This window comes from Eumetopias jubatus, unplaced genomic scaffold (genome assembly GCF_037043125.1).
Source record: "Eumetopias jubatus isolate StellerSeaLion01/CBP00866 unplaced genomic scaffold, mEumJub1_p1.0 scaffold_13, whole genome shotgun sequence".
NCBI lineage: Eukaryota > Metazoa > Chordata > Mammalia > Carnivora > Otariidae > Eumetopias > Eumetopias jubatus.
The window spans coordinates 96,007,739-96,021,036 of NW_028274819.1; positions in this window are offsets into that span (position 1 = coordinate 96,007,739).

Genomic DNA, 13,298 nt, shown 5'->3' on the forward strand with positions numbered 1-13,298 from the left:
GAGCCTAGAACAACAGAGGTTTATTGTCTCCTAGTTCTGGATGCTAGAAATCTGAAATTAAGGTGTCTGCAGGACAACATTCCCTCTGAAACTTGTAGGGGAGACTGCTTCCTTGCCTCTCCTAGCTCCCGGGGTTTGTCTGCAATCCTTGGCGTTCCTTGGTTTGCAGGTGCCTCTCTCCAGCTTCTGCCTCCCTGGTCACATGGCATTCTCCTCCCCATGTATCTCTTCCCTTTGGAAGAACATCAGTCATGTTGGATAAAGGGCCCACTCTACTCCAGTATGAACGCAACTAATTGCATCTGCAACAACCCTCTTTCCAAATAAGGTCCCAATCGAAGTATCTAGGGTTAGGATTTCAACGTATGTATTTTGGGGGGGCACAACTCAAGCCACAACAGTGGGTAACTAGCCTTCCCCAGGGCTTAGAGGGACATGGGGCCAGAGAGCCAGGCAGGTGATTGTAGGTTTTCGTTGTTACAGAGGGACTGTGCCTTATATCCCAGAGCCTGCAGTGGCATTAGAGGGCTAGAAGTCACCTCTCTTCTTTCTCATCATACGAGGCTTGTCTCTGTAGATGCCACAAGTCTATAACTGGGCTGTCCCATTCAGAATGTCCTGGAACCACAGAATGTACAACTTTGGGGATCGAAGTTAGTGACTCTTCTCTTTCTATTTCAATGGGCAGATTTTTAAAAAAGATTTATCTATTTGAGAGAGAGAGAGAGAGCATGTGCCTGTCAGGGGAGAGGCAAAGGAAGAGGGACTGAGGCAGACTTCTGCTGATCTTGGAGTCTGCCAAGGGGCTCCATCTCACGACCCTGAAATCATGACCTGAACTGAAATCAAGAGTCTGATGCTTAACCAAATGAGCCACCCAGCTGCCCCCAGATTTTTTATTCTCATGTGTGAGAAAAACATGAAATGTGCTTAGCACTGATTATGCTACTTTTATTAGGTTGGACAATACAAAGTTTCCATCTTTATAGATGAAAAATCGTCAAATATTGGCAATTTCACATAGTTGGACCTCTGCATACCATTAGATGCTGTCATGGATGAGCCCTACTTGGTCCTGATTAAATTGGTCCCCAGGCTTTGAATTTTAGACTGGACCCAATCCTGCCCTAATAGCCTATTGGGGCACCACTGAGAATTTACGCACCCTACCTTACCATGCCCAGCAACCCTGTGAAAGGCACGCAGTCAGGAAAGAAGCCAGGGTTTGGGGATTTAAAAAGGTCTGGATTCAAATTACTCCTTTACTTCTAAGGTTTGACTTTATGGGACCAATTATTTAGGTTTTTTGTGTCTTAGAATCCTTCGTTTGCAAAATGAGGATAAAACCTTGTAGAATTATTGTGAGGATTAAATATATATAATATATGACATAATATATATTATACATAAGCATATATATATAACCAACATGCAGTAGGTGTTCAACAAATATTTTTCCCTATACTCATGACTTTCATGAGTTCTACTATAATCCTTAATAATCCCAGGAACCACTCAGAGACAAACAGGAAAAGAAAGGGGAAAAGCAATCGGAAAATCTGTTGGCCTAATGAAGGTAATGAAGATTAAACAATAACAGGACAGGGGCACCTGGGTGGTGCCGTCGGTTGAGCGTCCGACTCTTGGTTTCGGCTCAGGTCCTGATCTCAGGGTTGTGAGATCAAGCCCCACATCAGGCTCTGCGCTCAGTGTGGAGTCAGCTTGAGACTGTCTCTCCATCTCCCCTCCTGTGCACACTCTCTCTCTAAAATAACTAAACCTTAAAAAAAAATAATGGGACAAATAAGTACACTGCTTTGTACCTACCGTGTTCTTTTGGATCCTGCAGCAGATACCAGGCTCAAGGAATATATCTTGAAACTCAGTTACTGAAAGACTACATCATTATGTAATCTTTTCTCAACTCACAATAACAAACTCCATCTGAATTGCGTACATGATACCCCTGTGTTTACACTGAATGTCATTTTCCAGCACACTAGTCCTCAACCTCTTTTTTGTTGGGACACTCATGACATTAACATAACTTAGCATATATGGCCCAATCTCTGGGGGCTCTTCAGAGATTCCCTAATTCCCTGTAGCCACTCCTTTCACTCCCACTCAAGAAAACATTTTGGAAAGGAGATGATGAGGGTGACATTATAAGGATAACCTCCATAATTTTTTTCCAATTAAATTTTCTGCAAACTTCAGCAACTTATGCACAAATCCAACACTTGCAACCCACCTGAGACTTTTGTGCAGTGTGATACTGAGGTTGAGAATCAGTCTTCTAAGAGATGTTATCATGACCATTCAGAATGGTTAAAATACTCCAAAGCCACCAAGTAGACAATTCAGATCCAAGTAGACTATTGCAGCCTCCTATATCTTATTTATGTGCTTCTAGGTGCTGTGACGCCGAGTGAATGCACAAAGTCTGGATAATTTTCTGTGCACACTGAACAAATGGATCTATTTCAATGACAGTGTCTTGGCACAAATGGTTCTCCTGCTTCTATGCCACAGAGGCAAAGCAATGAGGTATAAATCAAACTACCCTAGGCTTCTTGTTTTCCAGCATATTCTGTATGTGCAGTATTGCTACTGATATGATCAATGCTATCTAACCACTAGAAGCAGTCTCCCACATCTTTAGGCACTTCAGTATTCTATTCAGCTAATCTACTCTCCCATTTGGTCAAAGCCATTTATTACCAATTGTAAGTAACGTGACTATGGGGGATGCTACCTGGGGCCGCTGGAAGTCTGCCATGGTTTACAGCCCTCGGAACAGACTCAGACATTGTAAGTTAAAAAAAAACCCAAAAAACAAAAAAAAAACAACCTTTTCAGCCAAACCCAAACCTTTTATAATTGAAATTATAATAAATCACGCCGCCTAAATCTTCTTGGATGGAGGACACTGGAAAGGTCTCCTCTCTCTCTGCCAAATTGCTCCCTAATAAAGGAGAGTGAGAAAAAGGATGACTGGGCCTCAACCATGTTCAGGGCGAAGATCTGGTTAGTTCCTAAGATGTGGAAGTCAGGCATAGAGGTAGATAGAACAAAAGGGAAAAGCAGATTGGAGCATATTACTTCTCAGCTCTAACAATCCATGGCTCCCTATCACCTCTAAGATAATGTGCACACACAGGCGCATGCTCTATCTATAAGGCCTTCCAGGATCTGCCCACACTTGACATGCCCCTCTGCGATAGCACTCACTTCTCTGCACTGTGACTCTTTGTTTGCCTTCCCTGTTAGACTGTGAGGCCCTTGAGGGCAGGGATCATAACTTAGTAAACTCATCTTTAGTACTTATTAGAAGCCCAGTGAGTGCTTAAGCGATTCTAAATAAATGAGCAAATTGACCTTGCACTAAAGCCACCCACAAGCCAGGAGGGCAAAGTCAAGAGAAGTGAATCTCAGTTTTTGCATTATCTGAAGCATGCGTGGGCATGCCCTTCCCTTCTAGATGGGCCTAGAAGCCATTACAAGGAAGGCCAGTATGTGATGTGACCATGAAATGAGGAGTTTCATTTTTTTTCCCCCACAAATGGATCAGAAGCTATGATCCCTTCTAAGTGCTCTCCTTGGGAGGCTATGTGTATAGTCGGAAACAGCTGTATTTGCTCAATGGGCCTCTTTTGGAATTGTGGTCAGATTCCGTTTATATGCCATACAAGAAAACCAGTCTGATTTCTTTATAGGCACATTATTTCCAAAACAATGTTTCCTCGGCTTGATTGCTCACCATCGTCATTGGACATAACTTCGGGCCAATTTTTAGTAGCTTCCAACAAATCCACCCTCTGAGGATGAATATGTGCCACGTCTGAAGACATTTAGGAGAGTGTGCCAGCAGAGTCCTCCTGTAATTCTAAAGAAGAGTTCCAAAAATGCTTTCAGCACTTTTGTGTTATCTTGGAAATAAGTGTAAATCTATCAAAGAGACTACTCTGAAGGCAATAGGACTGCTTTAGGATTATATACTCTAATGTGCTACAGAACCATAACCAGGACTTCCTGTTTACGGTGACCAAGCAGTTTGTTTGGGGACACACATGCGTGTGTGCGTGTGTGCGTGTGTGCGCGTGTGCGCGTGTGCGCGTGTGCGCGTGTGCGCGTGTGCGTGTGTGTGTGTGTATTCTCATTGAATCCTCCCAACAACTATATGAAAATAACAACAACAATAATAGCTTTTACTGAGTGCTTACTACAGGTCAGGCACTGAGCTAAGGGTTATTTCATTTTAATTCCCATTTTACAGACAAGAAAACTGAGGTGTAGAGAGGAGTGAGGTACCGTGCTAAAAGTCACAGAGCCAGGCAAAGAACAGATTCATGGGCAAATTCATCTGATTCGTTCTTAATCACTCTGTTATATGCTGTTATAAGCTCTGCTCTTAAGCACTAAGATATGATCTCTGCATTTTTATTAAAATATTATATGTGATATATGCAATATGTGTGTTTATATATATATATCTCCATCCTAACTCATACTTCTTTTTAATCAAAACATTGCCTAGTTCAGAGTTCAATAAATATTTGTTGAGTTTCCAAACCTCTGTCAGTGACTGTGGTCCCACCAAGACTAAGAACAAGGACAAATAAGAGCAATAGGCCAAAGTGATACAAGACAGGTCAGCTCATCTAATCCCCAGACTAAAGCCATGCTTGGAGGATAGAGCAGCAGAGAGTGCCTGGAAGGCCTCCTGTAAGCTGTAGCAGGTGGGTTTTGCCTTTTGTTTGCTGTTTCGATCCACGGAAGCCTCTGCAGGGCCCCGGGGCCTCAGCTGACTCCATCCAGGCACCGGGAATGGGTACGTTCACCTCTCTCCTCCTGCTTTCCCCTATGAATATTTATAAAGGGCTCTAGAATCCTGGTATCCCATAAAAATGCAAAGTACGATTATTATTAATGATACAGTTAGCAAGAAGGACATTTGTTATTTCTACTCAATTGGTTTCCCCTGGGAGCAGAAACAGTTTTTTTTTTTTTTTTTTTTTTTTTTTTTTGACGTAGTATTAATGTGCCGGCTTTGCAACCTTGATCATCTGTCATTTTCTTTTTGAGAAAGTTGTGCACCCTGTTTCAGGCAGCACCCTACCTTTCCCCTTGCAAGACGGGCGCTATCTGAGAACAGGTTGCTTCATGGTTTAGATGAGACTATGGATCTTTATTTGATTTCTGGTATCAGGAAACAATTTATTAGGATCAAGGCAGTTAGGCTACAAGACTTCTTTTCTTGCCTGGGTAGTCACTAGTTGATCAGGCAGCCCTGGCTCATAAATCTAGTTTTATTTCCCCATCTATTCACCTGGAACTAAGTGATTTTTTTTTTTTTTTTTTTTAAGGCAAAGAGAAGAACACATTTCCTTCTGTAAGCATTCTTCCTCCAGCTCCTAATCACCTTTGTTTCTTAGACAAGCTAGGGAACAGCCGACGCAGGGAGTCATTTCTATTTCCGGGCATCACACTTGTATTTTCAGAGTTTACAGCAAAATACTGCAACCGATTTGGGATTTCCCTGTAATGATCCACTTCCTCGAAATAAATCAGAATTGATTCGAATGTGAATTTCAGAGACAAAAGGGCTCTCTGCAAATATCTCTTTTCCTATGCCCTTCAGAAACTACCTTGGCTTTCTTTCTGCCCCCATCCCCCGCTCCCGCCCTCCCTCAAGCCCCTCACCCCGCCTTCCCCTCCTTCTTAAGAAGACTTTCCCAGGTCCCTCTTGGCTGTGGTTGAACGACGTTGGCTCCTGTCCATGCTGCAACAAAGACCTGGCATTCCAGCTGTCTGCGTCTAATCTCCAGTGTCAGCTCTCGTTAATGTGTGAGCGTGAAATCAGAGGGGGCAGAGCTGCGCGGAATATTAAAACCATGATCAGAATTCCACTGAAATGCTGAGAGTCTGCAAGCACCATTAGAGGAGGCTGTCAAATCACGGCTTCGCATTAAATAAAAGAAAAGATTTCTATCAGAGGAAAGTACAATCAGTGAATCGCTGAGCTAAATTAGCATTTTTTCAATTGGAGATCGAAGTTGATTTATTGTTCTACACGACATTAATGTAACTATGTGCTTGACCTGCTAAGGCAGCTAATTTTTCATTTAAATGGTTTCTTTCCTTCCCGATGCAAAGGCTGCAATCATATTTCAACTTTGCAGAGTGATCAGGAAAGTCATGGAATGCTGCAGCAATGTCTCAGGGCGGCCTTCCCTTCCCCTCCCCTCTCCTTCCTTTCCTTTTTCCAACTCCAGGGCCTGCCTCCTCCCCTCCCCTTCCCCCCTAACCTCATGGCTGGTGGTCAAGGTCACAGAGGAAGAGTAATCTCAAAGCCACCAACTTCAAAGCCACCATCAAAGAAGCCCCTACGTAGCCACTGAATTAAAAGGGAACGGGGGAGGGAGGGCTCTGGGTACCAGCGTTGTTCCTGTCTATAAGAAAGGGCCCTTTAACTGCCCCATTGGTTCACCCCAACCTGGGGTGCCCTAGGTCCAGTTCTCCCCTGCCCGTCTCCTCCTCTGTGGTTCTCCTCACCCCCCCCGGCCCCCTTCCCCACGCACACATCGCCCCAAGATAATATACACTTCCAATTAGTGGAGCACATTCTGGTCATGTTCTCTTTTACTGCCCTAACTATCTTCCTTTTGCTAAAAAGCTGGGCTGTCATTAATGAAATCCTGCAGTTCTGTTAATCCGAGATACAATGCTTCTTTTCTCTCTCCGCCTCTCCCTAACATAAAAACTACAGTTACTCAAGCTCCCCTCTTCTGTTTAGATTCCTTGTCATTTGTCTTTCATTACATACCTGATGTAGCACTGTAGCAGCTGAAGTTCCTGGACATCGAGGGAAAGGATGCGATTATAGTCCTTTACCAGTGCCCTGTTTGCAAAGGCAACAGGCAGTGTGTGTGTGTGTGTGTGTGTGTGTGTGTGTGTGTGCGTGTGTAAAGCACAGTTGATTTTAATCTCGGGTAATTGATGAATATGTTTTAGGGTACTTTGGGAGCCCTAACATTTAGCAAGCTTGTTAGCTTTTAAACTAGTTGGAAGTCCTGGAAGAATGCCGATAAATTAGTTTTCAGCATTTATCTGAAATGCCTCTGATGAATTCATTCATTGTGTGTCCCACAGTGACAACAAGACAGGCAGTGGGAAGCGGGTGGTGGGCAGTAGGACTGACATTTGCCACCCTTTACCCGTGTAAGTGCTACTTCTGAAACAAAACAGACATTGAGCCAATAACTAGTATTTATATGTTATCTTTCTTCCTCCCACCCCCAAACATCCAACTTCTGAAATGACAAACAGTAATTTTCCATATTTGGGGGAGGTCTGAGGGCACTGTCAACCCCTTAGATCTGAGGGAGCTGAGGGTGTGAGGCTAAGGGACAGAACCAATCACTGCGCACAGTGCTGCCTGTGGACAGACCAGGTGGAGGCTAGCCCCCCGCCTTCCACCCCTATGGCCTCTAAGACAGATGGAGTCACCCCAAGGGTCAGCAGAATAGAGGAAACTTCACTTCCCACTTCCATCACAATTGCACCTAATTGGCCTCCCTTGGTCAGCCAAGAGACATGGAATGAATGGTCAGGAGGCTGCTCTTTGCTCTGACCCAGTGAGAGGGCCCCTATACAGGTCAAAGGTGAGGGTTTTGGCAAATAACTGCTTAGCTGGATGCTGGAGACAGCAACCACTTGTTACTTTATACCTGCCACCATTTTGTCCAAGTTGCTTCCCCTTGGCTCACCTCTTACTCCATTTAGAAAGTAACCCCATGTCTCCCTCGTGTTGATTTTCACTCAAATCGACCACTCTGAGAAAGAAGTGTGGATCTCATTCTCCAAAGGCAATGAGAAAAAACCTCACCATAAGGCACACTAGCTGTCTCTTCTGGATGGTTTCCACAGTGGTTCTGTACCAAGAGTCAACGTCGGTTGATCAGGGTTCCCTCTGTCGCCTGACAATCCATGTTCATTAGTCAAGAGGTGGTGTCATCGCACGATGCTCCCTTATTTCCCACCTGCAGGGCAATCCAATTCAAAGCCTCCTGAAGAACCCAGATGCAAAACTCAATTATTTCCTACACTCTCTATTTCCATGGTCACTTGTTCACTAAACATAATGCACCTCTCCTTTACGTGAATATCTTCTGAATAAATTTTTCATGAATTAAGGACCTGCAAACGACTTTGGTCACTTCTGGTTCACTAATGCACAAAATAGAACCCCAGCACCTGGACGAGATAATGCAGACATTTAGTCAGCCAACCCCCACGGCCTGCAGCGTGCTGTGAACTCAGCAAGCAACGTGAGCCTCAAAGGCTAGGAGGGACTGGGTCTGGGAAAAGGCATGTTTTTTAGGCCAGAAAACACAGGAGAGAGATTAATTTGGTAGTAGAGGCAGACTCAACAGAAGATCACCAGACCACCTAAGACACTATAGTCAAAGAGCATGGTTTAAGCAATTCTTAGCACCAGAGCCCCAGCCCTGTGGGCGTTTGGAAGGAGGGGAGGGCAGAGAATGGGGTCCTGAGATCAGCCCATTCAACACAAAAGCCCAACACGCAGGGTCCACCCCAGAGAAAAGAATGCTGTTGTGAGTGAGGCCTGCCCCCAGCTGGGCTTCGGGGACACGACGCAGTCTTCTGGGACAACAGAACGGCTACTGGAATAGGTGTGTACAAAGATGGAGAAGCAGACCCAAAGTAGCAGCCCCAGCCTGAGAAGCTTCCACCTTTTAGGAAAGGAATCATAATTGTACTACTCCCTAGAGCTATAGCAAGGATTAAATGATTCTATGTCTAGATCTAGATCTGTGTGTGTGTGTGTGTGAGTGTGTGTGCACGTGTGATCACGCCTGGCACACTGAAAGCCACCATCAGAGTTACTGTCACCATCTTGGGCACTATCAAAGTGCTCAGGGCTCATCCCAGGTGGATCAGATTCAGTGGCCACAAAGGTCTTTCAAAAAAAAAAAAAGAAAAAATAGAACAAACATTGATTAAAACAGCCACACAGGATGCTAGACACTTCCATGTTATTTACTTAACTCAAGTCTCACCACACTCACGCAAGGCTTACGGCAACCTAGCGAGGGCTATATGATCACCTCTCCCTTTCAGGTTGAGGCAATAGAAAATTAGGGAAGTTGAGTGACTTCTTCCAGGTAAGGTATCCAACACTGGTAAAAATATTGAAACCCCAGTTCTAAGTTCTAACTTCAAGCGACTTACTTTTCAAAAATACTAGAAGGACTCAAAGTATCTATTTCAGCAGTAGGTTTTTTATAAAATAGAACCTCAAGGAATTCAGATAACCTGATATGAAAGTACCAGCAGAGTACAGTATCAGCAAGCTCCAAGTAAGAATTATTTTATGTGGAGAATAACGAATAACCAGCGTCTCTTGAGCATGTATTAAGTGCCATATGGTGTTACAAGTAACCGCACGTATTAACACATTTCATCCTCACACCAACCTTGTAAAATATATTCTCTTACTATACCCATTTGAAAGATGGGAAAACCCAAGCACAAACATATTAAATATCTTCCCACAGAGTAACACATTGAATAAATGACCGAGGCAGGATTTGAAGCCAGCCAAATCTGGACTTCAAGTCCCATACTCTAAGCCACCATACTTTGCTACCCTGGAGGAGAATGTAGCATGACTCCTTGTCATCATTCTAGTTCGGTAAAAAGTTTTTGAGAAAGGCACATGGGAGCCCTGCAGCTATACTTGAACCAGAAGAGATTTTCAATGCAAAAAATACAAACTTAATTATAAGACTCCCTTTTATGAGGTTTAGGCCACTAATATGCTTCCTCCTGTTAGGATTTTCCCAGAACGAGGGAAGATGGCGTCCTGCACGCTGTGGGGAGATGGGAAAAATAAAGGCACAAGGAATAGGGCCGCAGCAGGGCTTTTATCACAAGCGTACTGGGCAATTTCAGAGCAGAAGCACCATGGGGAGGAAAGGTAAAGAGGAGAAAGGAAATGCTTCCAGGCTGGCCCTTCAGGAATGGGAAGGATTGTCCTAGGGAGAAAGTAGAGTGAAGTGTATCCTGGGCTGAGGGACACGCATGAGCAAAAACAGAGAAACTAAGAGCTCCTAAAAGACGGGATAAGCATGTGGCTTGTGTCTGTGTCCTCCACGGTGCTGTCTCTAGTGCCTGGCCACGCCTGGGTCCCAGCAGGTGCACAGTGAATGTTGAGAAGACTGGATGGGTAACGCTTCCTTGCTTCCATGAATGGGCAAAATCAAAGTGCGTGCTGTGTCCACCTAACAGCAAGGAATCCAGTGCAGCCGACCTTGGTGTCCCAGGGCACATATATTGATCCTGGAGAGTAGTTGAAACAATGAGCAAATTTGGTTCCTGGTGGTCTCTCTCTCCCGTCTCTCGCCATGCCATGGCATCATCACGATGTGCGAGAGATTTGTTTGGAGTGGGGGAAGCATATTTTTGTTTGCATTTGCTTAGCACGTTGCTGTCGCACATTTTGCTATGAGATGTAAAGTCATCTGCATGCGCCGGTTGTGCAGTTAGAGAAAAGTCAAAACAAGCGTCAGGCGGGTTGTCAGCCACATGGCCTAGGCAGATTGTCATACTCCTTTGCCCATGATTTGTGCCACCTTATCTCTCCTCTTCCCCCACTCTCTTCCTCATTCCTGAATCCCCACACCTCCATATATATCCTTAACTCCCAAGGTCTAATTTCTGATTGGCATAAGTGTGTAGAAGACAGCATCTACACAGACAGCAGATCCAAATCCACTAGGATGGCAATGCCCACACCATGCATACCTCTGGTCTCACGGAACAAACTTGGCATCAGTCTTGACTGCAAGTAAGTTTGCATGGAGAACTCTCAGGAAACCATCCCACCCTGCATTATAGTATCTCCTGAAAAATGAATCTGGTAGTGTGCACAGGCCAAATGGTAATATCTTATTTCTTTTTACCATCTAGAAATATCCCTCTTCTTTCAGATCCACCTCCATCCCAAATTACAATGGGGAAGTCATATCCAGAAGGTCAACATCAAGATTATTAATGTCCCAAAGAGCGCAGGCACATCTTACCTTAGCCACAGTAGAGATGGCTGTGACCCAGAGGGGGAAGAGCCAAACATTTGGAATCGGGAGACATTTTGAATACCCCACCTGTGAATTTGGGGTAAGCCACTTCACTTTAACAAACTTACTGGTAAAGTAAAAACATGAATGCCTATCTTATCACAGGGTTGAAGTAAAGACTGTCCATAGCCACTCGTGTATTCAATAAATCTTCAGTTAGTGCCCATTTTGTGCCTGTGGATTTAGTACGCTCGCCGCATTAGTTTGCCAGGGCTGCCATAACAAAGTTCCACAGGTTGGGAGGTTTAAACAAAAAATATTTATTTTCTCACAATCTGGAAAATGAGAGTCCAAGTTCGTGGTGTCAGCAGGGTTGTTTCTTCTGAGGCATCTCTTGTTGGTTTGTAGACACTATCTTCTCCCCGCATCTTCCAATGTCTTTCTTCCCTCTGTGTATGTTTATGTCTTAGTCTCCTCTTCTTAGAAGGACATCGGTCATACTGGATTAGGGCCCACCAGAATGATATCGTTTGACATAATTACTTCTTTCAAGACCCTATTTCCAAGTATAGTCATATTCTGAAGTACTGGGAGTTAAGATGGTTTCCTGAGAGTTCTCAACACAAACCTACTTGCAGTCAAGACTGATGCCAAGTTTGTTCAGTGAGACCAGAGGTATGTATGGTGGGGGGCATTGCCGTCCTAGTGGCAGGGAGGACACAGTTCAGCCCATAACACTGTCTTTTCCTCACACAACCCTTCAAATATTTAAAAATATACCTTATATCCTCCCGCTAAGCTTTTTCTTCTCCAGGGTAAACATTCTCAATATCTTTGGCTTTTATCCTATTATGTGGCTTCCAGACCCATCACCATCTTTGCTATTCTCCCATAGAAACATTTAAGTTTATGAGTGTCTCCACTAAAATGTGGGGTCTGGTAGGGCACATAGCAATTGGATTATTATCTCCCTTGATCTGATAACACTAAATAACTATCAGTGTAGTCTTTGGTTAGGAATATGTTCTGGTAACTACCTTGTACATTAACTCATAATGACTTTGGAGACAACTAAAATCCTTGAACATTACAGACTGTTTGTCATTTGAGCCTCTATTTTTAGCATTTGTTTTCTGAAGCAATGTATAAAATGTTGTGTTTATGAATGGGTTGACTAGGATAGGGGCATGAACAGCCTGGAGGCCAGGGAATAGAGACAATTTGCCCAGCTTGCCAGTCTTCTATTAATCAAACCCTTTGAAGACAGTGGTTTAATCAGGCAAGAACCCACCTAATTATATTGTCATTAGGTCCACGTTGCTCCATATTACATGGAACCAGTTGTCAAATGCCTTGATAAAATTCAAATACATATCTCTATGGCAGCATTCCCCAAAGTGTGTCCTAAGGAACACTTAATCCTATGGAGTTCTTTAACTGCGGGTGATCAAAAAGCTTTTCAAAGTGGTATGATTGTTCCTCCTTGAAGATATTTAAGCTACATTGTCATATAAGAGGCTACTAGGTGTTCTAGGTTATGAAAACTTATTTAACTTTATGTAACATGCTGCCTCACAAACTCATGTAAACTTGGAGCACTTTTTAAAGTTGATACCTATTAATATCAATAAGAGCTAGTTTCTCTGCAAGGAACTTTGGGAAACACTTGGCTATATGCTGAGCTAAATTCTACCAGTAGAGTTTTTGTTTTTGTAGATTTCATTCAGCCTTCTTATTGCTGAGCAAATGCACGAACATTCCCTCTAAAACTCTCCCACTGTTGTCTGGGCCTATCTTTTTTATTTTATTTTTTATTTTTTTTCTTTTATTTCTTTCCTTCCTCCTTTTTTCACAGGTATAACGCCTCTACCAATTTCCTCAAAAATGCCCAAAGAACAGAACATACAGGCTATTAGAACTCGCCATCAACAGTATGTACTCCAGGGACACCTGGGCGGCTCAGTCGGTTAAGCGTCTGCCTTCAGCTCAGGTCATGATCCCAGGGTCCTGGGATCAAGCCCCATGTCAGGCCCCCCGCTGAGCAGGCCCCCCTCTCTAGCTTCCCCCGCTTGTTCTCTCTCTCTCTCTCTCTCTCTCTCTTTCCCCCTCTCTGTCAAATAAATAAATAAATAAAACCTTAAAAAAAAAAAAAAGCATATGTACTCCAACAAATGTTGGCAAGGATGTGGAGAAAGG